Source organism: Bubalus kerabau, chromosome 10, assembly GCF_029407905.1.
Source record: "Bubalus kerabau isolate K-KA32 ecotype Philippines breed swamp buffalo chromosome 10, PCC_UOA_SB_1v2, whole genome shotgun sequence".
Taxonomy (NCBI): Eukaryota; Metazoa; Chordata; class Mammalia; order Artiodactyla; family Bovidae; genus Bubalus; species Bubalus kerabau.
Window position 1 is genome coordinate 93,067,505 of NC_073633.1, and position 25,193 is coordinate 93,092,697.

General features: G+C 43.7%; 1 long non-coding RNA gene across 1 annotated transcript; it reads left to right on the forward strand.

Annotated features, from left to right (window-relative positions):
* Positions 1-255: 255 nt before the first annotated feature.
* Positions 256-6,700, forward strand: LOC129620674 (uncharacterized). The gene is made up of 3 exons (XR_008698654.1): positions 256-407; positions 2,382-2,509; positions 6,466-6,700. It is a non-coding gene; the product is annotated as an uncharacterized LOC129620674 (long non-coding RNA).
* Positions 6,701-25,193: the final 18,493 nt, after the last annotated feature.

The window sequence follows — 25,193 nt, forward strand, 5'->3', positions numbered from 1 at the left end:
ATTTAAAACCTCCAGTAGCTCCAGAATTGTGAATTCTCACTTCTGTTCACAAAGTCAGAACCTGGGGCAGGGAGAGGCTCGCAGCTGGTTCGGGCACTGGCACTTTGCCAGACTTTGGAGCCACCCCTTCCGTGGCTCAGGGCTCCTTCTTCAGGTTCAGACTCAGTGTGGGAGGCAGGGCTGGGGAGCGGCGAGCCTGCAGGCTTCTTCCATACACCTGTAGCGCGCGTCTGTTTTCACATGGTGCTCTTAATTTCAGACAGGTGTGATTTGGGGCGGAGGGGTGAGCAGGAGGGAGGCAGAAGCTCTGGGTACAAGCATCCCAGTCCAGTGGTGGAGACTTAAGAAAAACCCGGCACTGTGTCCTTATGGACCTGGCTTTCCAGACAGTGCCTAGAAGGTGGAAGGTAAGTGATGAAAATTGCTCAGGGTGCCTCCCAACTCAATGAACAGAAGCTGGGAAATAGCACTGCTTTGGGAAAAACTGACTTCCTTTAATAATTTCCTCCAAGTTTCCTAAGCTTATTTTCTTCTCCTAACTCCATCTGTCTCATCCCTTCCTGCCAACCTCAGGTTTGTCCTACTCGAACCATTTCAGAGGTTGGAGTATAAAATGAAAGTCACTCAGTCATGTCCAACTCTTTGTGACTCCATGGACTATACAGTCCATGGAAATCTCCAGGCCAGAATACTGGAGTGGATAGCCTTTCCCTTCTCCAGTGGATCCTCCCAACCCAGGGATCGAACCGAGGTCTCCCACATTGCACGCAAATTCTTTACCAGCTGATGATCCTTAATTTCAACACTGGTCAACTGAGAGGGTTTGAGCCCTACCAAGTTCTGACAATCTCTCCCCTAGCCCAGAAACTTTGGGCAGAAGCCCAAGGCCTTGATCCACTGTTCATGCTGGCCCTGACTGGTTGTGTGGCTCAGGATGAGTTACTCACAGCCCCAGTTAGCTTGCTTATTATAAGATGCAGACACAGATCCTCAGAGATGTTGTGGGCTTGGTTTCTGACCACCACAATAAAACAGATATTGCAATAAAGTGAGTCACATGATTTTTTTGCTTTTCTAGTACATATGCATAAGAGTTGTTTACTGTACTGGAGTCAATTGTGTGCAATAGATGTCTGAAAAACAAGGTGCAAACCTTCATTGAAAAACACCTTATTGCTGAAAAATGCTAACCATCATCTGAGCCTTCAGGGGATCATGGGAGTAACAGCAAATATTACTGATCCCAGGTCACCATAGCAAATATAATAATCATGAAGTCACTCAAAATAGTGTGAGAATTAGCAAAATGAGCAAATGCTGTTGGAAAAATGGAGCCAATAGACTTGCTTGACACAGGGCTACCACAAACTTTCAGTTTGTAAAAAAATAAAAAACCACGGTACCTGTGAACTGCAATAAAGTGAAGAGCAATAAAAGAGATGCTTGCAATCATAGTGTTCTCTTCTGTGGATGCGTGTGAAGGTGAATAACAAGGAACAGCACCTGCGTGTGCAGAGCTGGCAGGGCGTGTGTTCTCTAAATGCTGGTTAGTGCCGGTGAGTGAACTAAGGAGCCATACCTAAGGAGTGGCTTCTTCCAGAGCTATTTAGACCAGGAGACAGAATCTCTCAGCAGAATTTCAGGCATCAGTAGGCAATTGAGAGGCAAGGAGAGCTTCTGGTGATGGTCAATTCATATTGCCCAGCAGCCCTGGCCTGAAGATGGGTAACTATGTGTAATAACAGTGGTTTGCACTTAGAAGCACTTCCAGCATGCTGGCAGTGTTCAAAGCCAAGGCTCAGCAGACTCCAGCCCCCGGGCAAAAGGGGGCCGCCGTCTGTTTCTATAACCCAAGCTTTACTGGAACACTGCCACACTTGTGTGTTTACGTATCATCACAGCTGCTTTCTCATCACATTGGCAGAGTGGAGTAGCTGTGCTAGAGATCAACTGGGCTGCAAAACCTAAAATATTTGCTATCTGGTCCTTTCCAGAAAAAAACTTGCTCACCGCTGTTCCAAAGACTTGGCAGGATTAATGTCATTTAATTCCTGTCATATGTGTAGAAACAGGGGATTGCTGCCTCTCTTTAACAGATGAAACAACTAAGGTCAGAGAGATGAAATAACTCACAATTCAGTTCTGAATGTACCTAACACAGTGTCAGAATCTGGGATCAGAACACCTACGTGGGGTGGGGCTTCTCTCCCTGATAGAGTTGCCCAACTTTAACAAATAAAAATGCAGGACACAAGTTATATTTGAATTTCAGATAAAAAATACTTTTAAGTGTTTGATGAGATATTTGGAATACACTTATATTTAAAATCTAGCCATTGTTTATCTGAAATCCATGATTAACTGAATGTTCTATATTTCAGCTGGCAATCCCATGGAGGACCCTGGGAGGAAGGAAAGCTCAGCCAGGCCCGGGAAGAAACCAGCATCCCTGGGGCGCGTTCCTGGAAACGTCTCTTACTGCAGCAAGATCTCTTCCTAGAAGGCTCAGGTATGGGTGCTCTGATGCACCACAATACGTTCATCCCACAAAGGTGTCTTTCACAAGGTTCTTGGGGTATCTGGGGGGCTATTGCCATGTTGCTCCAGCTCCAAGCAGCCAGAAGCAGAGAGAAAAGTTTGGGGGGAAACACGAAGCCCCTCTCTCCCATCCATCACCTCCCTTCCCTAGAAACCTCTGGAATCCTCCTCTCCTTTTCTCCTGCCTTTCTGGTCAAAGGCCCCACAAGGCTCTCTCTCCCTTTGAGATGGCATAGGAGTTTAAGAAAGAGGAGAAAAAATATGGCAAGCCAGACTGACAGCAATCCAAGGCCAGAGGGGGACCGGAGGCGGGGGCAGAAAGAGAGAGAGAGAGAGAGAGATGTGAGGTGGGGGATGGGAGAGGGCCGTGTCTAATTTTTAATAGACTGAGACATAAATGCAGCATGATTCACTTTGAACAGGCCACCTGGATTAGATGGAAGTTAATTAAAACAATCCCTCATTTCTCAGCGCTTAAAACTTCTTAAGTCTCACTTGGGGAAGGGTGCGGCAGGACTTTTTATTACTCTTAGATGGTGTTCAGAAGGCCCATAAATACATCTCCTCTTCCTGTGATCCCATTAATCTTGCCGCCTCTCCTGCTCCTCTCTGCCAACAATCAGATCCCAGTAAACAACCTCAAGTGAAATTTGCAACTGTCAGATAAACATTAAAAATGCTTCTCTTGTCCTTTCCCATTGATAGTCCCATTAATATTGTAATGGAACAAAAAGTTATGAAAATGAATGCATGCTGGTTTTGGAAATGAATGATGCCGACCACGGCTGGGATATAGACACACATGCATATGGATGGGCTCAGAAGATAGCGGATGCTGCCCACATCCACAGCAGGGCTGTGCGCCGATAGGCCAGGCAACACGCACGCCAGGGACCAAGGACAGCAGCCCACATCGCTGGGTACACCCATGTCCACACATGTCAGGGCCTCTAAACGGAATAAAGGAATTCCACCCCAGAAGCTACTGGAGACACACAGCTCACCACCTGGCTTTATACAGAGTAAAATATTACAACGATTTCTCTTTTATCATTGCTTCTCTCCTCCCTTATCTGTCTGCAGTCAGGGGTTGGGATTCTCTCTAAAGATAATAAGATATCCCGATTGATAAGGCTCTCTTGATATTTCTTCCTCATCTATTTTCCATGCAGTGGCCTCTTTAATACACATGCCTGCTTCTGTGTGTGCGTTTATCTATCTGACGAATGAGGCCTTAAAATCTGAAGGTAGAATACATGGAAACTTTATAAGAAGAAACTTCCTAAAGGAGTATTTAGGTCAAAGAATTTTATTTGATGGAGGATATGAGTTCAAGTTTTATGTGTATTACGTTCACTGTACACAATAAAACAACCAACCAAACAAAAAACTCCATGCACCAAAATCTTTTGTAGAAGGATTTTCATAACCGTCTCATCCAGGCCTGGCCATGGGTTCTTGGTGGACACGGACAACTTGTGCTTTTGCTCATTATTGTAACCCAGCCACTAGCGCAGTTCCTGGCACTTAGTAGCAGCTCAAGAAAGCTGATGCCAAAGAGAGGGGAAGGAGAAAGAAAGGAAGGGAGGGAGAGATGGCCATGTTGCTCTTCCTCTTCAGGGAAGTCTCTCTCCACCTGCCAACCTGAGGCAGGAGATGGCACTGGGAGTTTTAACATCTGAGAAGGTTGACTTGAAGGTAGAATTGATGGGGAGCAGGACCTGGCCACTCCTAACAGAGGAATGATCACATTAAAAATGACTCATCATTTGCCCAGCTTCTCTCTGTGTCTTGGGTTTTCATACTCTTTCTTCTAATTTTTCTTTTTCGTGATCTTAACTGGCATATCAATTTTGTTGCCATTGTCGTTTGGTTGGTAAGTCAAGTTTGACTCTTTATGACCCCATGGACTGCAGCCTGCCAGTCTCCCCTGTCCTTCATTGTCTCCCAGAGTTTGCTCAAATTCGTGCCCCTTGGGTCAGTGATGCTATCTAACCATCTCATCTTCTGCTGCCCCCTTCTCCTTTTGCCTTCAATCTTTCCCAGCATCAGGGTCTTTTCATGAGTCATATTAATATATTTCCTAAAATCCTGAAGTGTGTCATTGAGATCAAGACTTCCATAGACTTCTCTCCACCCCCATTCCAGCCATGTTTTTGACCACACACCTCAGCCTACTGAATTTTTATCCTCCTTCAAGACCACTCCGGGAAGCCTCTTGGCCCCTTTGAATGGGTTAAGTCTCCTTGCTATGACTTCCCAGAGTATCTCTCCCTATTCTTTGCCAACAGCCAACATGGGTCTCCTCCAGGCTATGAGCTCTACCGTGGCAGCAGCCTGGCTCAGAGCACAAGCTCAATAAATAGTTGTTGATTGACTGATGGAGTAGTTATTTTTAAAGGAGTTATATAAACTCTCTACCCTGACCTGTAAATGCCTAACATGTCATTTGCAATGAGGAGTAGAGCAAGCACTGGCATCTTAATACACAGACCAAGTCCCGGCCATGTCTCTGACTCACAGAGAGACCTAGAAGAGGCCAAGTAAGCTTTCTGGGCCTCAGTTTCCTTATCTGTGCCAGTGATACGGCATCACACAATGTAACTGCAAAACAGAGCAAACCAAGTGAGACATCCACAATACTCAGTAGGATATTACATTCATACACATGTGTTATACATATATGAAAGAGACAGGAAGGATGGAAGAGTGATGCCGAATTTCATTAAGTTCCTACCTAGAAAAGAAGACATATACAAAATTGAGAGAAAAGGTAAAGGGGGAAAAAAAGGAAGATGAAATCTCAACCACCTAATTGGCAGTTGCTGGCTTTCTGGATGCACGTAATGTGGATATATGGGTAGTGAGGAGACTTCACCACTACCCACTCTGAGTTGTGAAGGCATTGACATTATAGCAACCATAAATAAGATTTAGTGCATCCCAAAAGGAGCGTGGATCTGAATCCAGGTAGAATCCTGGCAAAACCTCAACATCAATAACCTCAGCTAATGGGATGTCATTGTTTTCCAAGGGACACACCCCATTCAACGCCAGGAAAATTTGAACTCAAGTAGGGAAACAAAATTTAAGGAGATCAAAATTATATTTTAATATTTTTGCATTAGCAAATCTTTAAAAATTTAATATCCTATATATTTGCAAAGTTCAAGGAATTTTTGTCTTTGGAGTGAGTGCTTTCTACTCCAATTTAAAATGTATAATTACATAATTGATTTAAGACTTGGGATTTTTACATTGTGAAAAATGTAGCATTTTACGTAGTTAAGTGTTAGAATATTTAAGAAGAACTATGCTCATATTACTAGTTAATTTCATAGATTTTTGAGAATTATTTGGCTATGTTAGGAAGGTTTTGTTTGTTAAGTGAGGAAATGGAAATACTTGAGGAAAACAAATATATCTCATTTACAAATGCAATTTTAAATACTCAAAAGTATTTAATGAACAAGGTTTTAAAAAGGGGCAAAATAGAATTCAAGAGTCCTTTAAAGTGATTGCTAAAATAAGAATAACAAGATTTGTAAAAATGACTTAGAATAATAAAAATGTGTCAGCCTATCTTAAAAGCCCATGGAAAAATTCCTGCCACACGCTACAACATGGATGAACTTGGAGGACATTATGGTAAGTGAAATAAACCAGTCACCAAAGGACAAGAATTGTGTGATTTCTCTTGCTTGAGGCACCTGTAGAAGTCAAATTTATGGAAGCAGAAAATGGATGGGTGGTTACTGGGGGGCTGGGAGGAGGTAGGAAAGGGGAGTTGTTTAATGGGTACAGATTTTCAGTTTTGCAAGATGAAAAAGGTCTGGAGGTCTGCTTCACAGCAATGTGCATATGCTTAATACTAATGAACTTGAAGGGCTTCATGGTGGCTCGTTAAACAGTTTGTCTGCAATGCAGGAGGCGCAGGAGACACAGGTTCGATCCCTGGGTCCAGAAGATCCCCTGGAGGAGGGCACGGCAATCCACTCCAGTATTCTTGCGTGGAGAATCCCATGAACAGAGGAGCCTGGGCTCCTCTATCCTGGGCTACAGTCCATAGCGTCCCAAAGAGTCAGACACAACTGGAGCGACTGAGCACAATGAACTTTAAGATGGTTAAGAAGATAAATGTTATGTTACATGTTGTTGTTTTTTTTTTTTTTTAAATCACAATGAAAACAATGGGAAAAAAAGCCTATGGAAGAACTGGAGCTTTGAATGTATAATTTTAGTTTACTGCACATTAATGTTTAAAACTCTACATAACTATTCCCTGCATACAAAAACCACCTTCAAAAGCAGAAAAACCTCACACTAACAGTCTTTATAACAGAGATAATCATGCAGGACAAAATTACCAAGGATTAGAGGAGATAACATTCAGAACACAAGCCAAAAGAGGTTCTTTTTTGAAGGTTGTTACAAATCAAATCAAACCCACAAAAATGAGTCTCTGGGATGAACTGGAATCACGGGCCCATCCCTCAGCCAGTCACTGCGGTTGGTAGATCGGCTGGTGTTCAACAGTAATTCATTCACATCTCCTTCCATTGGAGCTAGGGTGGGAAGCAGTGGTTTCCCAGAGGAAAATCAGGGAGCTGTTACAAAAGAATGAAAGAAGTTTGCAAGGAAGGCAAATTCAGCTGATCCCATGACAATGCCCTTCGCCACCCTTCTTATCCTCATCCTTTGTAATCCAGGGTTCATCAGAGCTCCTAGAGCAACTCCCTTGAACCTTTTAAGTAATTCCAGTTTTTTTTCCAGACTGGAACCCTCTCCAGCTTCACAGACAGAAAAAATGTGTGGAGCAAACACCTACAAAACACCTTCAGGACTGGCAGTCCCAAGCCTCAGCTAGCAGCCTATAAATTTACCACCTTCACTATCAAGGCAAGGATATTTTGAGCATATGTGACCTTCTAAGGCCAACTGAGCAAATATTTCCATACCCATAAATTTTTCTTTATAAATATATATTTATTGCCTATTTGAACATTTGGGCAAATAAAAGATTGCAGCCCAGAGGAAGGAAATGCCTTTTATCCTGCAGATTAGAGGAAGGAGAAGTAGCCAGGCAATCCTAGCAGGAATCAGGGGAGTTAGGACTGAGTGGCTCATACTTGCAATGTGCCAGGTATTATTCTAAGTGCCTTACATGTAGGAATCTATTTAACCCTCCCGACCACCCTTTGAGTTTTATTATTCCCATTTTACAGATAAGAAGACCTTGTCTCAGAGTGCTTAAGGGATGTGATCAGCTACATAGCTTGCAGGTGTTAAAACAAACTGGCTCCGGGATCCACACACACTCTCACCTACTGGGCTAGACACCTTCAATGACCCTCTGTTTGATGCTGAAAGTACAACTTAGAGAGATTAAGTGACTTGACCAGGCTACACAGCTGACAAAAAAAGCTGTGACCCAACACTTCAGCCCTGGATTCTTCATGCTAAGCTCTTGGCAACAATGCAAACCCAAAAGTGTTGGGTCTTCAGGGAGGACCAACCATAATGATGGCTTCTTACTGCTCATTCTTGATTTGCACGTGACTCTGCTCCACTCATGAACCCCTGTTTTGCCACTAGGTTCAGCTGTGGCTGATTTTCAGAACCCACAGGGACGAAAAAAAAAACCATATTCCTATTTGTTGCAATTGTTCTTGGGGCTTCCCAGGTAATGTAGTGGTAAAGAACCCGCCTGCCAATGCAGGAAATGCAAGAGATGTAGGTTCAATCCCTGGATCCGGAAGATCCCCTGGGAAATGGCAACCCACTCCAGTATTCTTGCCTGGAAAATTCCATGAACAGAGGAGCCTGGTGGGCTACGGTCCACAGGGTCATGAAGGGTCAGACACAGATGAGCACGCATGCACAGCACAGTGGTTTTTAGTAATGGCAACTCTTATAATCACCTGGGGTTTTTTATAATCTGTTGATGCCAAGGCCCCACCTTAGACCAATAGACCAGAATATCTGAGGTGGGGGACAAGGGCACCAGTATTTCATAAGAACTATCCAGGTGAATTTAATGTGCAGTCAGGGCAGAGAACTACTGATTTAACCAACCCCAAACACAGAGGGGGACACAGAGGATGCTGAAAAACATCTTTACTTTTTCTATTAGCTTGCCTTTCTGCCAGGCAAACTCTGCCCTAAAAGGATGCCTTGGAGTCTCTTACTCCTAATTTGGGACTTCCCTGGTGGCAGAGTGGATAGGAATCCACCTGCCACTGCAGGGGACACAGGTTTGATCTCTGGTCTGGGAAGATTCCACATGCCATGAAGCAACTAAGCCCACGTTCCCCAACTACTGAAGCCTGTGTGTCTAGAGCCTGTGCTCCACAGCAAGAGAAGCCCCTGCAGTGAGAAGCCCATGTGCCGCAGCCAAGAGCAGCCTCTGCTCGCCACAGCTAGAGAAAGCCCACACGCAGCAACGAAGACCCAGCACAACCAAAAATAAACAAGTAAAATTATTTTTAAAAGTAGAAGAGATTCTTACTCCTAGCTTGTATCTTTGGTTTCTTCTCTAACCCGCCCCACCTCATCACTTCTCCCCAGAGTTCCTGGCTCCATCCTTGGAGGCTAAAGTGGATCCTCACAGAAGATGAATTCATCTTTTAGACTCTTTGGTGTGAAGCAGCTGTGAGACAGAAAAGTCTTTCTCTTGCTAGTCTTGACAGATGAGGATGGGCAGGGATGAGGAGGGTAAAAGAGGCAGAAACGACCTTCCTGCTACAATTACAGCTGAGAAGTGCTGTGACAGGAAGGTGGATAACATCGTGGGCAGGACAGCAGGAGCACTTGGGGGTAGATCTCTTCTTGGTTCATATTTCTACCTTTAAACCAGACTGTGATACCGAATCATGCATCACAACTCGGGGGACACTATCAAAGTCACTGAAAACTCCACCAGCTCCTCTCCTCTGCCCCATCTGTTCACATGTTCTTCACCACATGTCAATGCTGGTTCTTCCCCAGACATGGAGACCTTCCCATACTCTCTACAAAAAGCTGTCATCTGGGCGGAAAGTTTTAGAACACAGTCATCTTTAAGAATGGACTTCCCTAGTGGCTCAGACAGTAAAGTATCTGCCTACAATGCAGGATCCCCAGGTTTGATCCCTGGGTTGGGAAGATCCCCTGGAGAAGGAAATGGCAACCCACTCCAGTACTCTTGCCTGGAAAATTCCATGGATGGAGGAGCCTGGTGGGCTACAGTCCATGGGGTCACAAAGAGTTGGACATGACTGAGTGACTTCACATCTTTAAGACAGAGTAGGTACGAATGACACCACCAGGGTGGGACCTTTTGGGAGAGATGTAGAAAATAACTCAGTGTGCATTTTCTAAGCTTTTACTTAGGGTCAGGAACTATGATGGAAGGAAGACTCTGGACCTATGGCCCTGAATATATCCTACAGAGCAGGGATACTCAAATACTCTCTTGGGGGCTGCCAGTTATCCAGAAGGGTCTTCCAGACAGGCTAATCCTCTGAAGTAGCAAGGACAGTGAAATGAGAGTACCTGCACTTCTGTTTCTGAAATGGCTAATAACATGGCACTTCAAGGGGATCAGTGCCTTTCTTCCCATTTGTCCTCCTAAACTCCTTTAGCAGCCACTGGAAATTTGGATAAAGTAGACAGATGGGATATATACTCTCCTGTCAAATAAAGTAGTGTGAACCCTGAAGAAGTTGGAGAGACCTTTATGCATTATATCCTCAGGGCAGGGCCTTCACAGGTCCTCAGGAAAACTACAGTGCTTTCTGCCACATTAACAGCCTCTCACTTCCAATCCTTCAAGAGGGGGAGCTGGAGAAGATGCAGGACTGACCTTGGACAACGTAAGGAAGTCATGAGGTTAAATAAGAAACATTCATACTGTGATTGTTTGTAGAGAGGCTTCTAAGCGTCAAAACAACTCTCTGAGGCCATTATACCCATTTTACAGATCACAAAGGCAGGCTCAGTGACCTTAATGACCATGACGAAGTAGCTTACATACAATTTGCCCTCTGATAAAGACAGCTAAAAGTCTAAAAAATATATGAAATGGCTATTTTCAGACTTTAGAGAACAGTGATCAGGACCATCCCTCGATCGCAGGACCAAGGAAGGAAACAACCATCTTGCTTTTCTGCCTGAAAACCCAAGCAGAGAACAACTTTGTTGAATTGAGGAAACTGAGATTGGAGTTGGAGTAGGCCGAGGTGGCTGGAATTTGAAGGACAGAGTACCAAAGATAAAGGAAGTAGGTATACAGAGAGGAAACTCCAGATATCTGCCTGGGGGTCCTCCTTGAGACTGTTGATCACAAAGGCAGGGAGATGTCAAATGAACACCAGGGACATTCAGTAAAGACCCCAGAAGGGTAATAACCTAATAATATAGCTAATAGAGTAAAGGCTATTTTAGATCCATCCTCACAAAGCTTAAAAACAAGTTTAGAAAACATCAAGTTGATCCACAAGTAACTCAACAATCTATCAAAACAAACTTTTGTTCTCTTTAAAGGAAGACAGTAAAATCCAGGTATTTAATAACATAACATCCAAAATGTCCAGCACCCATTCAGAAATTACTGGGCATATAAAGAAACAAGAATGTGATCTATAACGAAGAGAAAGAAAAAAGTCAATAGAAACAGACACAGAAATGAAGAGGTGATGAGCTTTAAAAGACTTTAAAATAGGTCTTATACATATCTCAAATATTTAAAAAGAAAACATGAATAATGGGGAGAGAAATGGAAGATGTGAAAACAAACTAAATGGAACCTCTAAAGCTAAACAATATATTTGAAATTAAAAAAACCCATTGGGTGGCCCATTTAGCAGATTAGATCCTTCAGAAGAACAAAAATTATAAAATACAGCAATTAAATAATGAAATATTTAAGGATATAGGGGGACTTCCCTGGTGGTCAGTGGTCAAGAATCCACCTTCCAATGTAGGGCACACGAGCTCGATCTCTGGTCTGGGAACTAAGATCCCACATGCCACGGGGCAACTAAGCCCGTACACCACAACTACCGAGCCTGCACACCACACCTAGAGAGCCCACACACTCTGCAGCCTGCACACCACACCTAGAGAGCCCACACACTCTGCAGCCTGCATGCCACAACTGGAGAGAAGCCCACACGCCACGACTAAGATCCTGTATGCCTCAGTTAAGACCCGACAAGCCAAAAATAAATAAATGGATAGAAAAATAAATAAAGATACAAGAATAGAAACCATAGAAATTGAAACACAGAAAGAATAAAGTTATTTATACACACACGCAGCACCTTAGTGACCTGTGGGAAAATATCAATTGTAGTCAAATATGTATGTAATTGAAATGCCAGAAGTGGGAAGAGGGAGAAAATATATTTGAAGAAACAAGGGTCAAAATTTTTCTAAATTTGACGAATCCAAGTAAAAGAGGTACAAATTCAGTCAAGCTCCTGCAGGTGTATTAGTTCCTAGAACTGCCATAGCAAATAACCATAAAGGATTGGATCAAAACGTCACAAGTTTATTCTTTCACAGTTCTACTGCCTGCTGCTGCTGCTGCTGCTGCTGCTAAGTCACTTCAGTCGTGTCTGACTCTGTGCGACCCCATAGACAGCAGCCCACCAGGCTCCTCTGTTCCTGGGATTCTCCAGGCAAGAATACTGGAGTGGATTGCCATTTCCTTCTCTACAGCCTAGAAGTCCAAAATCAAGAGGTCAGCAGGGTCACGGTCCCTCTGAAACCCCCATGGAGGCTCCTCCCTTCTAGTGTCTTGTCAGACGTTCCTTGGCCTGTGGTAGCATCACTCCAGTTTCTGCCTCCTCTTCACATAGTCGTCTTCTCTGTGTCTGTGCCCCTTCATCTCTCATGATAACGACACCAGCCACACTGGTCTAGTGAAAGGGAAAGTGCTGGTTGCTCAGTCGTGTCCGACTCTTTGCGACCCCATGGACTGCAGCCCATCAGGCTCCTCTGCCCATGGAACTCTCCAGGCAAGAATACTGGAGTGGGTTGCCATTTCCTTCTCCAGGGGATCTTCCTGACCCAGGGATCAAACCCTGGTCTCCTGCACTGCAGGCAGATTCTTTACCATCTGAGCCACCAGGGAAGTCTTGTGTACTAGGGCTCATCTTAATTTATATGACTTCACCTTGATAACATCTGCAAAGACCTCATCTCCAAAAGAAGTCACATTTACAGGCCTGGGGGTTTGGGGCTTCAACGTGTCTTTCTGGGGGACACACTTAAGTCCGTAACACCAGCCCTTCTTGGCTCTGGGATAACTTGGAAGACATGGAGAGAAGGTTGTCAGCTGACGTGACCTGCACCTGCCTTGACCCCCTTCTGAGCTCTCCAGGTAAGGTCCTTTCCAACAAGGCCAGCGACATCTAAGGAGGATATCATAGCTCCTGCCTAGACCTGAAGCCACCAGGGTGAGTTACCATGCGCAGTCCTTGACCCAAACGCTTTCACCCAGATCTGAGGCTCTCAATCTCTGATATCTTGGATGAGTGACACAGCATCTCTTGCTCAGTTTCCTCTATTAAAGGAGACCTTGGGCGTCATTACAGGATTTAATGAAAAGATGCATTTAAGCTGCTCAGCACAGAGTCCAGAACAAAGTAGGTGTGCTTCTTGCTCCCAGTAGTCAGGTTGAGGCCATGGGCCCAACTGCCTGCTTCTTCAGCACCGAATTGAGGACCAGAGATGAAAAAGCCCTCTGAGATAATGTGCCCAATTTCATCCCCACCACTAGGGGGAAAAAGGAAGACAAATAAAATGGCCATTTTAACTTATATCCTCTGCATTAATTTTCACAGTTAACTGCTGAACTGACTAAATTCTTTTCTTTTCTTAAGGACTTTTATAAATTCCATCATTAATAAAATCAGACATTCAATTAACAGGAAACTCTGATTGGTAACTGATTGTTTCCTCGATACGTTTCTCTCCCCTCCCGCTTTACAGACTCCCGGGCTCGTCCCAGGCTTGGTCCTGCTGATGGGCCATTTCACATTTTCCCTTCTTCTTCCCCCCATGCCCATCAATGCCCCCCAACAAAAGCCAGAGAAGAACATGGGCTGATTCCATTAACCTCTGTCACTGCTTAAATCTCTCTCTTAATTAACATGAGTTAATATGATTAATCAAAATAATGAGACAAACCTATTAAATTAGGGGGCTTTAAATGACAGAACTTGGCAGGAGAAGTAAAAGCAAGAGGAGGCATTAGAAGGGCCAGGCAGGGGGTGGGGAGTCCAGAGGTGAGGTGGGCAGGGAGCTGATGGTTGGCTCAGTGCAGACCGGTCCAGCCTGATGCTGGGGCGGGGGGAGGGCGGGGGGAGGAAGGTGGAAGATGTGAGCGGAGGCTTGGAGAAATGGCTCTGAGGGGCATGCTCAGCATTTCCATCCATCTGGAGTAGGAAATGGCAACCCGCTCCAGTATTCTTGCCTGGAAAATTCCATGGACAGAGGAGCCTGGTAGGCTACAGTCCATGGGGTCACAAAGAGTCAGACCTGACTGAGCAACTGAGCACAGTTAATTATAACAGTCCCCATACTTTTCTGGGGCCTGTTCAGCTCATTCTTAGCCTCCTCCAGCTTCTGAATTCTTGGTGTCCCTTTTTGGTGTTTACTCTTATTGAAATCTCTATCCTCGCCTGAGGCCAAACTCTTGTGCAGAATTTTCAAAAGCTTAGCTCTACCTCTCACAGGCTATGAGACTTGGGACGAGTTATTTTACCTCTCTGAGGCCCAGTGAACCCGTCTACAAGGGTAGGAATAATATTCCTGTGCTGGGATGCCAGATATGAGAATTCAGAGAGAGGTTGTGTAACAGCATCTGACCTGATGCCAGGCCCACAAGAGACCCCTTAGGAGAATTTCTTTCCTTCTTCCTTCATCTGCTATGACTATGAAAATATCTTGAAAAGCTTTTTGCCCAGCAAAGGAAACTGTGAACAAAGTGGAAAAGAATGGGAGAAAATAATACCAAATGAAACAACTGACAAAGTATTAATTTCCAAAAAATACAAGCAGCTCATATAACTCAATACCAGAAAAACAAATAACCCAATCAAAAAGTGGGAAAAAAGACCTAAACAGACATTCCTCCAAAGACATACAGATGGCTAACAAACACATGAAGAGATGCTCAACATCACTCATTATTAGAGAAATGCAAATCAAAACTACAGAGGTATCACCTCACACCACACAGAATGTCCATCATCAAAAAATCCACAAACAGCAAGTTCTGGAGAGGGTTTGGAGACAAGGAACACTCCTACACTGCTGGTGGGAATGTAAATTGATACAGCCGCTATGGAAGACAGTATGGAGATTCCTTTAAAAAACTAGAAATAAAACCACCATATGACCCAGCAATACCACTTCTAGGCATATACCCTGAAGAAGCCAAAACCGAAAAAGACACATGAAAAATACCCCAATGTTCATTGCAGCACTGCTGTAAATAGACATGGAAGCAACCTAGATGTCCATTGACCGTCGAACGAATAAAGAAGCTGTGGTACATGCATACAATGGAATACTACTCGGCCATTAAAAAGGAATGCACTTGAGTCAGTTCTAATGAGGTAGATGAACCTAGAGCCTGTTATACAGAGTGAAGTAAGTCAGAAAGAGAAAAACAAATACCATATATTAATGCATATATATGGAATCTAGAAGGATGGTACTGATGAATCTGTTCACAGAGCAGCAATGGAGACGCAGACATAGAGAACAGACTTATGGACAAGGGTGGGGGAGAAGGAGGAGAGGGTGAGATGAATGGAAAGAGTAGCATGGATGCATATACACTAACATATGTAAATAGAGAGCCAATGGGAATTTGCTGTATGACCCAGGGAACTCAAACTGGGGCTCTGTAATAACATAGAGGGGTGGGAATGGGCGAGAGGTGGGAGAGAGATTCAAAAGAGAGGGGACATACATACACCTATGATTAATTCACAATGATGTATGACAGAAATCAGACCAATACTGTAAAGCAATCATCAATAAATTAAAAATAAATAGATATTTTTTAAAAGAAATACCTTGAGATTCTATACTGCTTTTAAATTCTAGACATATTTCCAAATATAGCTTTCTACCACAGATCTAGGTGTTGAGCAGGACAGGTAAGAGCTTACAGATCAGCGAGGTTGTGCCAGCATTATGGAGCACCCATTGGGTGTCAGCCCCTGTGCAAGGTCAGATCCATCAAGGTCAAGAGACTCATCTGGGAGTTCTTCTGGAACCAGGGTCTCCCGACTCCCAGGCCAGTGGGATTTTCATTGCCTCTAAATGCAAGGGACCAGGGCACCCACAGTGCCCCCCAGAGCTCCTTTATCTCCTGGCCACCCCCATGCCTGAGCAGAGTCCACCTTAGGCCTGCAGCTCTATGGCTTCCAACATGGGACATCTGATCCATGACTTGGGCTCATGGTCAGAATTTCTCATTCCAGTGAAACTGGGCTCCATGAACCTCTTCTGTGCTATCTTCAATGGTTGATCCTCACAATTCAAAGACAGAAAACTACACACAAGACAAGGCTTCCCTGATGGCTCAGAGGGTAAAGAATCTGCCTCCAATCCAAGAGACCTGGGTTGGGTCCCTGGGTTGGGAAGATTCCCCGGAGGAGGGCATGGCAACCCACTCCAGTATTCTTGCCTGGAGAATCCCCATGGACAGAGGAGCCTGGTGGACTGCAGTCCATGGGGTTGCAAAGAGTTGGACATGAGTGAGTGACTAAGCATACATGCATACACAAGACAAGGAAGTTTCCCATGAAGAATCCAGACCCCTCTAAGACCTTAGCCCCACAGAGTGATGTGCTAGTAAGCCCCTCGATAAGTCTTTCAAAGTCAGAGGCTCGGTGTGTGTGTTTGTGTGTGTGTGTGTCCTTCAGTGGTGGTCCCCTCCTGCACAGTATCTAATCTATGTTCTGTACACAGTTAGTGCTCTCAAACACCAGCGACTGGAACTATGGGTAGTTGCCTGGGACAGATTCCCAAGCTTGGGTGCCTGGGTGCTGAGTATTCCACAGACATACACACAGAGATCCTACGAATTTCACTGAGATGGTCTTCACTGGCATGCAGAAGTCATTCCCATACCTCCCCTATGATCCCCTTGCTGTCTTCCACTATAAAGTCTGGAAAGCCAAGCACAGTATTTCCCAATTTCTCTAGTTGCTAGAAATGACCATATCATCAGGTTTTGGCTATTGAGATGGATGAATTGGTAGAGGGATCTTAGAGAAACTTGCTCTCTTAACCAGAGACAGACAGATCTGGAGCTGCCTCTTCCTGCTTATCTTTGATGTGAATGACCACACAATGGTCAGAACAGCATCTATTTTATGACCTTGACACAACACACATCAGGCTAAAAAGCCAACATTCTTGGATGGTAAAGATAGAAGAACCTGGATCCTTGGTGTCATTTTGAGATTGCAGACCAATCTGGCCTATCCACATAAGGACTTCTTAATAAGTAGGCAATAAACATCCAAGGTTTAAGCTGCTTTGGGATGGGTTTTTTATTACCTGCAGCCATAAGCATTCCTAACAAATATGCATTCCTAAATTTGTGCTTTAACTTCCATAATTATCTAAAAATTAATGTAAACATATCTTGGGTCATCTGGAAGCCCACTTAAACTAAACACTGTCATGATAGCTTATAGTACTCATGTCTACCCTAATCCACAATTTTTTGGTCCCAAATAGTACAACAGGCATCCTTTGCTATCCAAATACTTGCCATTTGAACTCAGGAATTGAATAAAATCCAAAAAATTTTTAATGGGATTAATATTCCTTGTTATCTGAATTTTTGGTATTTGTTATCCCAAACTCTTCTTTTTTGGGTGTTAGTTCTAAAAGGTCTTGTAGGTCTTCATAGAACCGTTCAACTTCAGCTTCTTCAGCGTTACTGGTTGGGGCATAGACTTGGATTACTGTGATATTGAATGGTTTGCCTTGGAAATGAACAGAGATCATTCTGTCGTTTTTGAGATTGCATCCAAGTACTGCATTTCGGACTCTTTTGTTGACCATGATGGCTACTCCATTTCTTCTGAGGGATTCTTGTCCGCAGTAGTAGATATAACGGTCATCTGAGTTAAATTCACCCATTCCAGTCCATTTCAGTTCGCTGATTCCTAGAATGTCAACATTCACTCTTGCCATCTCTTGTCTGACCACTTCCAATTTGCCTTGATTCATGAACCTGACATTCCAGGTTCCTATGCAATATTACTCTTTACAGCATCGGACCTTGCTTCTATCACCAGTCACATCCACAGCTGGGTATTCTTTTTGCTTTGGCTCCATCCCTTCATTCTTTCTGGAGTTATTTCTCCACTGATCTCCAGTAGTATATTGGGCACCTACTGACCTGGGGAGTTTCTCTTTCAGTATCCTATCATTTTGCCTTTTCATACTGTTCATAGGGTTCTCAAGGCAAGAATACTGAAGTGGTTTGCCATTCCCTTCCCCAGTGGACTGGAGAACTAACACCCATAAAAGATGTCCTTTTCATTATAGGGGACTGGAACGCAAAAGTAGGAAGTCAAGAAACACCTGGAGTAACAGGCAAATTTGGCCTTGGAATACAGAATGAAGCAGGGCAAAGACTAATAGAGTTTTGCCAAGAAAATGCACTGGTCATAACAAACACCCTCTTCCAACAACACAAGAGAAGACTCTATACATGGACCAGATGGTCAACACCAAAATCAGATTGATTATATTCTTTGCAGCCAAAGATGGAGAAGCTCTATACAGTCAGCAAAAACAAGACCAGGAGCTGACTGTGGCTCAGACCATGAACTCCTTATTGCCAAATTCAGACTTAAATTGAAGAAAGTAGGGAAAACCACTAGACCATTCATGTATGACCTAAATCAAATCCCTTATGATTATACAGTGGAAGTGAGAAATAGATTTAAGGGCCTAGATCTGACAGAGTGCCTGATGAGCTATGGAATGAGGTTCATGACATTGTACAGGAGACAGGGATCAAGACCATCCCCATGGAAAAGAAATGCAAAAAAGCAAAATGGCTGTCTGGGGAGGCCTTACAAATAGCTGTGAAAAGAAGAGACGTGAAAAGCAAAGGAGAAAAGGGAAGATATAAACATCTGAATGCAGAGTTCCAAAGAATAGCAAGGAGAGATAAGAAAGCCTTCTTCAGCGATCAATGCAAAGAAATAGAGGAAAACAACAGAATGGGAAAGACTAGAGATCTCATCAAGAAAATTAGAGATACCAAAGGAACATTTCATGCAAAGATTGGCTCGATAAAGGACAGAAATGGTATGGACCTAACAGAAGCAGAAGATATTAAGAAGAGATGGCAAGAATACACAGAAGGACTGTACAAAAAAGATCTCCAAGACCCAGATAATCACGATGGTGTGATCACTGACCTAGAGCCAGACATCCTGGAATGTGAAGTCAAGTGGGCCTTAGAAAGCATCACTACAAACAAAGCTAGTGGAGGTGATAGAATTCCAGTTGAGCTATTCTAAATCCTGAAAGATGATGCTGTGAAAGTGCTGCACTCAATATGCCAGCAAATTTGGAAAACTCAGCAGTGGCCACAGGACTGGAAAAGGTCAGTTTTCATTCCAATCCCAAAGAAAGGCAATGCCAAAGAATGCTCAAACTACCGCACAATTGCACTCCTCTCACACACTAGTAAAGTAATGCTTAAAATTCTCCACACCAGGCTTCAGCAATATGTGAACCGTGAACTTCCTGATGTTCAAGCTGGTTTTAGAAAAGGCAGAGGAACCAGAGATCAAATTGCCAACATCTGCTGGATCATGGAAAAAGCAAGAGAGTTCCAGAGAAACATCTGTTTCTACTTTATTGACTATGCCAAAGCCTTTGACTGTGTGGATCACAATAAACTGTGGAAAATTCTGAAAGAGATGGGAATACCAGACCACCTGACCTGCCTCTTGAGAAATTTGTATGCAGGTCAGGAAGCAACAGTTAGAACTGGACATGGAACAACAGACTGGTTCCAAATAAGAAAAGGAGTACGTCAAGACTGTATATTGTCACCCTGTTTATTTAACTTATATGCAGAGTACATCATGAGAAATGCTGGACTGGAAGAAACACAAGCTGGAATCAAGATTGCCGGGAGAAATATCAATAACCTCAGATATGCAGATGACACCACCCTTATGGCAGAAAGTGAAGAGGAACTAAAAAGCCTCTTGATGAAGGTGAAAGAGGAGAGTGAAAAATTTGGCTTAAAGCTCAACATCCAGAAAACGAAGATCATGGCATCCGGTCCCATAACTTCATGGGAAATAGATGGGGAAACAGTGGAAACAGTGTCAGACTTTGTTTTTCTGGGCTCCAAAATCACTGCAGATGGTGACTGCAGCCATGAAATTAAAAGATGCTTACTCTTTGGAAGGAAAGTTATGACCAACCTAGATAGCATATTCAAAAGCAGAGACATTACTTTGCCAACAAAGGTTCGTCTAGTCAAGGCTATGGTTTTTCCTGTGGTCATGTATGGATGTGAGAGTTGGACTGTGAAGAAGGCTGAGCACCAAAGAATTGATGCTTTTGAACTGTGGTGTTGGAGAAGACTCTTGAGAGTCCCTTGGACTGCAAGGAGATCCAACCAGTCCATTCTGAAGGAGATCAGCCCTGGGATTTCTTTGGAAGGAATGATGCTGAAGCTGAAACTCCAGAACTTTGGCCACCTCATGGGAAGAGTTGACTCATTGGAAAAGACTCTGATGCTGGGAGGGATTTGGGGGCAAGAGGAGAAGGGGACGACAGAGGATGAGATGGCTGGATGGCATCACTGACTCGATGGATGTGAGTCTCAGTGAACTCCGGGAGTTGGTGATGGACAGGGAGGCCTGACGTGCTGCAATTCATGGGGTTGCAAAGAGTCGGACACGACTGAGCGAATGATCTGATCTGATCTGATCCCAAACTCAGAAACCAAACAACTTTGGGTAATTCAGCATCCCTTACTATATAAAATCTCACTATAAGGATTTTGAAATGGAATGGATTTGAATTGTGACAAATACTTACAGTTTTGTCTTGGGTTGAAGAAAAAAGAATAGTGACTAATATGTAAATGATACATTCACCCAGGTAAAGATAAAATTATGCTACTCTGTTGGGCTCAAATAAACATAGCCTTTGTAGGAATTAGAATAGGAAAGGAATGAAACAATTGAGTTATTACAGCACACAAAGAAAACCAGGCATGTGAATTCAAAAGAACCTAGAGAGCCGCAATGTGCTGGAACCAACCTGTTCCAGCTCACAAGAGCCAGTTGCTTAATTTTCAGGTATTTTGCGAGCCAGTCATTGAACACAGCGATTGTGATGGCAGCCAAACAGAAACTGCACCATGGAAATCAGCAAACTCTGGGAAACAGGCTTTCTTTCTCTCTGGAAACCAATTTATCAGCACATCACTCTCAGTAACAGTCAGTGTCATACTTGCCTTGTGAGGGGCAATTTAGTTTCAGCAAACATCATTATCTAGTCCACTAACTTAATGTGGAATTTTATTGGTTTAATGCCTTTTTGTAGTTAATTTGTAAATTGGGTTTACTTTCATGATTCATACAAAATATATAAGCATAAGGAGTGTATACCTAGTTTGACGTCCGTGTATATTTATATTCTATTGTATTAATAATAATTTTTAAGTCAGAAGTGTTAGCAAGAAATTTTTTTATTCACTCAAGTGTGAGAAATACCGATCAAAGCCCATTAAAGTTAATAATCCCAGCCTGGCACATAAGACCCTCTGGGATCTGACCCCAGCATGACTTTCTCCATCTTGAACTCCTGCTGCAGCCAAACTGGTCTCTCCCTGTCCCTTCAGCACATTTCTCAAGAATGTGGCATTTTAATGAGATAATAGAGACCTCCCTGGTAGTCCAGTGGCTAAGAATCCGCCTTTTGATGCAGGAGATGAGGGTTTGATCCCTGATCAGGGAACTAAGATCCCACAAGCTGTGGGGCAACCAAGACCTTGGGCTGCAACTACTGAGCCCCTCTAGCTCTGGAGCCCAAGTGCCACAACTAGAGAAGCCCTTGAGCCACAACAAAGACCCAGTGCAGCCAAAAGTTTTAAAAATAAAAATAAATGAATGAGATTATAGAAATGAAAGCACAGCACCACCGACACTCTACCCCTCTGCCCTCTATACCAACTCCATACATGCTGACTCAGAGTCCTCCTCCCCTATGGAGATGCCTCTGATCATTCCAGGGGGAGGTGATTCTTCTCCAAACGTGCTTCCAGATACGCTTGATTTTATCAGTTGACGCCACACACCTTTACTAGATGCAAGGCAATAAAGTCCTAAGTGTCCTTATAGATCCTACATCAGCTTGCCTCTCCCTCTGAATTTATTCATATTCTCATATCTCTTTCCCTTCCGCAGCACAGGGAAGAAGTTTCTTTCCAAGCCAGATCTTCCCCCCAACAGTCCTGAAAACAACCAGTCCCACTCCTGGGAATCTGACCTTCTTTCCCTGTTTTGGGTTTTTTAAATTCTTCCTCCTCTCTGAACTTTCACCCTGAGTATTCAGCAACTCCAAATAAAATAAAATCTGCTGATATCAATCAATGATGCTTTTTGCTGCATGTAACAGAAAGCTCAACAACTAAAATGATCGAAACAACCACAAAGTGCTTTATCTCACATTAGTGAGATGTCTGTGTGTAGGATGATCTGCAGGTATCATTAAAATCAGAGCTCAGCTCTCTGTCCTCACACTGGCTTCTCTCAAGGAGGTTATATTGTTGCTGGTAGCAGCCACGGCCATGGCCACTCTTTGATCAGTTTGATTGGATATCAAGGTCAAGTGCCCATTCCTGGACAGTAAGTAACAGTGGTGAAGGGAATGCCCTGCACCGATGGACTTACGCTGATGTTCTTGAACCTATTAATGGCAAAGAAGAACGAGATTACTGTGATTGCCTTAGATTAGGCAGTATCCATCCCTGGGACTCTGGGGTCAAAAAGGTTTCACCTGGTGGGATGGAAGCATTAATAAAGTGGGGGTTCTCTCAGGAAGCAAGAAGTGGGGAAACAGAAGTTGGTGAAACAACCGACAGGTCCATTATTCCATTTTTCTCACTCCCAGCTACTGTTTTTTCCTCTTTTTTCTCAGCCCTCTAACCTTCTTTAAGAAGATATTATATTTGCCGTCCTCACTACTCAGTGCATTGCAATTCCGTGTCCGGTCCCGCCACTGCACTACGATTGCTTTTGTACAAGCCTCTGGTGCCCTAATTTGGCTTCTATTCAGGCTTTGACGGGAGGAGGAAATGGCAGCCCACTCCAGTATTCTTGCCTAGAGAATCCCGTGGACAGAGGAGCCTGGTGGGCTGCTGTCCATAGGGTCGCACAGAGTTGGACATGACTGGAGTGACTTAGCATGCATGCATGCATTGGAGAAGGAAATGGCAACCCACTCCAGTATTCTTGCCTGGAGAATCCCAGGGACAGAGGAGCCTGGTGGCCTGTCGTCTATGGGATCATGCAGAGTTGGACACGACTGAAGCAACTTAGCAGCAGCAGCAGGCTTTGACACCTCCACCAACTCCCTTCTTCACCCTCTTCCACACATCACCTGACTCAATCTTCAGATAATCAATCCATCCTTTCCCACAACATGCTCCTCGTCACTCAGCAATGGTTATTCCACAAACATTCTTTGAGCACTTACTATATACAAATTCAGGATATCCAGCATATAACACCTTGCAAATTAGTCTTGAATGCATGGTTTAGTCTCCTCATTTTCCACCTCCACAACTGCAATAACTTCCCAACTGGTCCCGCCACCTCCCATCTCTCCCCATCATCAATCTGTCTTTCTTGTTCCCAGGTGTAATCTCACCAAATGCGGGTCTGATCATCAGAGTTCCCTACTTCTATTTCGCCTGCAGAAGAAAGCCCCATGTCCCCAGAATGACATTCAAAGCTATGGTAACCAGGTCCTACCAACCTCTCCTAGTCTGTAGCCCATCCTTTCGCCTCTTATATTTTAAGCTCTAGGTGCAATGAACTGGGCTTCCCTGGTGGCTCAGCAGTAAAGAATCCACCTGCAATATGGGAGACACAGGAGACTTGGATTCGATCCCTAGGTTGGGAAGATTCCCTGGAGGAAGGCATGGCAACCCACTCCAGTATTCTTGCCTGGAGAATCCCATGGACAGAGGTGTCTGGTGGGCTACAGTCCATGGGATCACAGAGTCAGATATGACTGAAGTGACTGAGCACATAATGAACTACTCTTTTCCAAGTGCACTCTGAGCTTTCTTAATTTGGAGATTTGCTCATATTTACTTTTAAATTAAAACGTCCTCTTTTACTTTTTCTGCCAAGAAAAACCCTAGTCACTTTTCAAGATCCAGGCTCCATGTCACCTCCACACTGAAGTCTTGACCAAGATCAAGTCAAGAACATCCTTTGTGAGCCCAGAGCACTTTGTCCATATCAACAATAAGCTGTCCTTAAAGTGTGTTACAGTCAGGTTAATGCTTCTGCAGGAAAGACTGAATCTAAATTATTCTGTACTCAGCACAAACTCCTGGAAATATATGTGCAATATATGTTTGAAGAATTGATTGAGCAAATTATTGCATCCTATCCATTTTACAGATGGGAAAATGAGGGGTCTAGAGGAAGTGACTTGCAATGGTCATTCCATGTATTTAATCATCATACTTTCACTTCAAGTAGAAAAAAGGGGGGAGTGGATTTTTTGGCTCACTGAAATGACAACTCTCTTTTCAAGCATAACCTCTGCCTAAAGATTCAACAAGTATCATCAAGACTCAGGTTTTCTTGCTCTGCTTCCCTCTCTGCTGTTTTCATTCTGTGGTTCTATGTCAGAACAAAACGGCTGCCAACAGTTCCAGCCTGAACTGCTCCACACTTGGCTTTATATCAGTGGAAGAAAGAATGTCTTTTGACGGTCACTTAAGCAAAATTCCCAACACTGTTCAGATTATGACCTGAGTCAGATACCATACAATGATTGGTCAGTATTCATGGAGCTGTGGATAGAATCAATTCCACCAAAGCATGCGGACTGTGAATGGGAGAGGAGCAATTCCCTCTAGGACAACACAGCCCAGCAGAGCTTTCTGTGGCCATCCTCGTCTGTTTTGTTCAGGATGGGCAGCCATTCATCATATGTGGCTGTAGAGCACTGAAAATGTGGCTAGTGTAAATTAAAAACTCAAATTTTAAAATTAATTTAGGTTTAAACTTAAATAGTAACACATTCCAGGTGGCTATGCATTGGACAGAGCAGCTGTAGAGAAGAGAAGGGCTGGAATTCCACAGGAATACGTACAACCCTGGTTACTGTAAATGGGAAGTTCTCAGAAAGTCTTCTAGAATGGGCTGCTTCAGAATAGCCTAGGTGTTTGCTGCTGTTTTTTTTTTTTTTTTTTTCCTAAATACAGATTTCCAAGTTTACTCCAATCTCAGGTATTCTGATTATTAGTAGACCAAAAGTAGGACCTAGGAATTTTTATTTTATGTCTCTCTAAGTGATCAGAATGCACAGGGAGTATGTGGAGGGCATCTCTGTGGCCATACTATTAT